Genomic DNA, 5,000 nt, shown 5'->3' on the forward strand with positions numbered 1-5,000 from the left:
ATATATATATATATATATATATATATATATATATATATATACATTATATATATATATATATATATATATATATATATATATATATAACGTATATATATATATATATATATATATATATATATATATATATATATATATATATATATATATATAACTGTAAATGGATTAGACAAAAGAACACAAATAGATAAAACAACACAATACAACAACAACAACAACAACAACAACAACAACAACAAGGACACCCCACAATACAATAGAAACAAGAACAACAAAGCAACAACAACAACAACACCACTACAATACAACAAGAAAAACAAGAACAACAACAACACCACCCACCCCCCCTTCCTCCCCCAGAAAACACAACACACCCCCCTTCTTTCCCCCCCTCCCCTCTCCCCCTCCCCCCCTTACCCAGGAAACACCACAACACCACTCCCCTCTCCCTCCCCTCTCCCTCCCCTCTCCCTCCCCTCCCCTTACCCAGGAAACACCACAACACCACTCCCCTCTCCCTCCCCTCCCCTCCCCTTCCCTCCCCTCCCCTTTCCCCCCTCCCCTCTCCTCTCCACCTGCCCAGGAAACACCACAACACCACTCCCCTCTCCTCCCCTGTCCCTCCCCTCCCCTCCCCTCCCCTCCCCTCCCCTCCCCTCCCCTTTCCCCTCCCTCTCCTCTCCCCCTTACCCAGGAAACACCACAACACCACTCCCCTCTCCCTCCCCTCCCCTTTCCCCCCTCCCCTTTCCCCCTCCCCTCCTCCTCTCCCCCTTACCCAGGAAACACCACAACACCACTCCCCTCTCCCTCCCCTCCCCTCCCCTCCCCTCCCCTTTCCCCCCTCCCCTCTCCTCTCCCCCTTACCCAGGAAACACCACAACACCACTCCCCTCTCTCCCTCCCCTCTCCCCTTCCCTCCCCTTCCCCTCCCCTCAACCCCTCCCCTCTCCTCTCCCCCTTACCCAGGAAACACCACAACACCACTCCCCTCTCCCTCCCCTCCCCTTTCCCCCTCCCCTCCTCCTCTCCACCTTACCCAGGAAACACCACAACACCACTCCCCTCTCCCTCCCCTTCTCTCCCCTTCCCCCCTCCCCTCTCCTCTCCCCTTACCCAGGAAACACCACAACCCCTCTCCCCCTCTCCCCTTCCCTTCCCCTCAACCCCCAGAGAATAGTTTGGGCGAGTGTTTTCCCTCGATTGCCAGTGATAACAGGCCAATAAACTTGGTTAGTGTGGGGAAATCAATAGAAACTTGGTTTGGCCCGAGGGTGAGCCAAGATCCTGTGTGTGTGGGGGGGGGGGGGAAGTGGGGAAAAATGCCTACCTCCCACACCCCTCCCCCCCTTCCCCTTCCCCACCCCCCGAATTACAACAATTTCTTACCGTGGGTTTGATAGAGGAGGAGGGGGGGAGGGGTGGTTTGTGGTATAGGGGGGGTGGTGGTGGAGATGGTGGTAGTTTGTGGTGGTTTGTGGTGGTCGTGGGGGGTGGTGGTGGTTTGTGGTAGTGGGTTAAGGGTGGTGGGTGGTTTGTGGTGGTGGTAGTTTATGGTGGTTTGTGGTAGAGAGGGTGATTATGGTAGTTTGTGGTGGTGGTGGTTTGTGGTAGAGACGGTAGGGGTGGTTTGTGGTATAGGGGTGGGGGTGGTGGTTTATGGTGGTTTGTGGTGGTTTGTGGTGGTGGTGGTTTGTGGTAGCCAGGGTAGGGGTGGTTTGTGGTGGTGGTAGTGGAGATGGTGTTGGTTTATGGTGGTTTGTGGTAGTGGGTTAAGGGTGGTGGTGGTGGTTTGTGGTGGTGGTAGTTTATGGTGGTTTGTGGTGGTGGTAGTTTGTGGTAGAGAGGATAGGGGTGGTGGTGGTGGTTTGTGGTGGTGGTAGTGGAGATGGTGTTGGTTTATGGTGGTTTGTGGTAGTGGGTTAAGGGTGGTGGTGGTGGTTTGTGGTGGTGGTAGTTTATGGTGGTTTGTGGTGGTTTGTGGTGGTGGTAGTTCATGGTAGTTTGTGGTAGAGAGGGTAGGGGTGGTGGTGGTGGTTTGTGGTGGTGGTAGTGGAGATGGTGTTGGTTTATGGTGGTTTGTGGTAGTGGGTTAAGGGTGGTGGTGGTGGTTTGTGGTGGTTTGTGGTGGTGGTAGTTCATGGTAGTTTGTGGTAGAGAGGGTAGGGGTGGTGGTGGTGGTTTGTGGTGGTGGTAGTGGAGATGATGGTAGTTCATGGTAGTTTGTGGTAGAGAGGGTAGGGGTGGTGGTGGTGGTTTGTGATGGTGGAAATGGTTGTAGTTTATGGTAGTTTGTGGTAGCCAGGGTAGGGATGGTGGTGGTGGTTTGTGGTGGTGGTAGTGGAGATGGTGGTAGTTCATGGTGGTTTGTGGTAAGGAGGTTGTGAGGTCTGTTTCTTCCCTCACGCCGCTCAGCTTTGGCAGTGTGTTTGTATGTTTTTTTGAGTCATAACAACGTCTTTTCCATCACAACTACAACCTGGAACGTTGTTATTTTTTTCTCCTTTTTTACAAGTTAGGTTAGGTTAGGTTAAGTTAGGTTAGGTTAAGTTAGGTTAGGTTAAGTTAGGTGTGTGTTATTTTTTCTCCCCACTTCATCTAAAAATCTGAAATTTAATATATTTTTTTATTCCTCCTTTTCTTACATCATCTCCCTCTCCTTAGACGCCTTTTTAATGCTTCATTTTAAAAGGCCTGTGTGGCCTTTCTGTGAAGGAGGGGGAGCGACGGGCGCCGCGCCTTCTTTCCAAAAGGCCAGTGTCTTCGACGAGGACTTTTAAAAGGTCTATAGCCTCGAAAAGGGACTTTTCAAAAAAAAGGCCTCAAAAAAAAGGGCCAGAGTGTCCTTGATGTGGGCTCTCGTCCTGAGCTGGAAGCCTTTTGACCCCTCCTCCACCACCCATCCCCCCATCCCCCCACACCCCCCAAAAAAGGGGAAAAAAAAGAATAGAATGAGAAGAGAAAAGAGTATGGTCGGTGGGTTGACTTCATAAAGGGATGTTTAAAGGGGGGAAGGAAGGAAAGGGGGAAAGGAAGGGGGAAAAGGAATGGGGAGGTGGAATAGGAATCTCCCATCTCCCAGCTCAAAGTGGGAGGGAGGGAAGGGAGGGGGAAGGCCTTTATATGGGATTATTAGAGGGAACTTTTCTCATAGGCAAAATAGGGTAATGGGGTAAGGGAAGGAAGGAGGGTAATGGGGTAATGGAGGGAAGGGATATGGAGGGTTAAGGAGGGTAATGGGGTAATGGAGGGAAGGGATATGGGGGTTAGGGAGGGTAATGGGGTAATGGAGGGAAGGGATATGGAGGGTTAAGGAGGGTAATGGGGTAATGGAGGGTAGGGATATGGGGGTTAGGGAGGGTAATGGGGTAATGGAGGGAAGGAATATGGAGGTTAGGGAGGGTAATGGGGTACTGGAGGGAAGGGATATGGGGGTTAGGGAGGGTAATGGGGTAATGGAGGGAAGGAACATGGAGGGTAATGGGGTAATGGAGGGAAGTAACATGGGGGGTTAGGGAGGGTTAAGATACTTTAAAGTGATCGTCTTTTAACTCTTTATCTATGTATTCTATCTATCGACCCTTGAGCACGACGGTACACGATACTTGAGCACGACGGTACACGACCCTTGAGCACGACGGTACACGACCCTTGAGCACGACGGTACACGACCCTTGAGCACGACGGTACACGACCCTTGAGCACGACGGTACACGATCCTTGAGCACGACGGTACACGACCCTTGAGCACGACGGTACACGATCCTTGAGCACGTCGGTACACGACCCTTGAGCACGACGGTACACGACCCTTGAGCACGACGGTACACGACCTTTAAGCACGACAGTACACGACCCTTGAGCACGACGGTATACGACCCTTGAGCACGACGATACACGACCACTTGTGCACGACGGTACACGACCCTTGAGCACGACGGTACACGACCCTTGAGCACGACGGTACACGATCCTTGAGCACGACGGTACACGACCCTTGAGCACGACGGTACACGACCCTTGAGCACGACGGTACACGACCCCTTGAGCACGACGGTACACGACCACTTGAGCACGACGATACACGACCCTTGAGCACGACGGTACACGACCCCTTGAGCACGACGGTACACGACCCTTGAGCACGACGGTACACGACCCTTGAGCACGACGGTACACGACCCCTTGAGCACGACGGTACACGACCCTTGAGCACGACGGTACACGACCCTTGAGCACGACGGTACACGACCCCTTGAGCACGACGGTACACGACCCTTGAGCACGTCGGTACACGACCCCTTGAGCACGACGGTACACGACGCCTTGAGCACGACGGTACACGACCCTTGAGCACGACGGAACACGACCCTTGAGCACGACGGTACACGACCCTTTGAGCACGACGGTACACGACCACTTGTGCACGACGGTACACGACCCTTGAGCACGACGGTACACGACCCTTGAGCACGACGGTACACAACCCTTGAGCACGACGGTACACGACCCCTTGAGCACGACGGTACACGACCCTTGAGCACGACGGTACACGACCCCTTGAGCACGACGGTACACGACCCTTGAGCACGACGGTACACGACCCTTGAGCGCGACGTTCGTGCGTTCGTGCTCAAGGGCTGTGCGTCCGCGCTCATGGTGGGGGCTGGCCGGGGGGGGGGGGGGGCCCTTATCACCATACTGTAAGGCCTTGTTCTCAAGTGGATAACGATCAAGAGAGATAAGGGATTGGCTGATTAAGGCGCGGCAGCTGGAGACGAGGGGCGCGCGCGCGTGCATGTTGCCCCCCCCCCCCCCAGATAAGATTAAACCCACTAGCTGTTAAACCTTATCTTCCCCCCCCCCCCCCTTATCGCTGGGTAGGTCACACACCAGCCATACCCACTTCAACTCTACCATTTTTTTCATTTTCATGTCCAAAATGGACTCGTGTGTGTGTGTGTGTGTGTGGCGGGGTGGTGGCGACGGGAATGGATGAA

Source organism: Panulirus ornatus, chromosome 7 (assembly GCF_036320965.1).
Source record: "Panulirus ornatus isolate Po-2019 chromosome 7, ASM3632096v1, whole genome shotgun sequence".
NCBI lineage: Eukaryota > Metazoa > Arthropoda > Malacostraca > Decapoda > Palinuridae > Panulirus > Panulirus ornatus.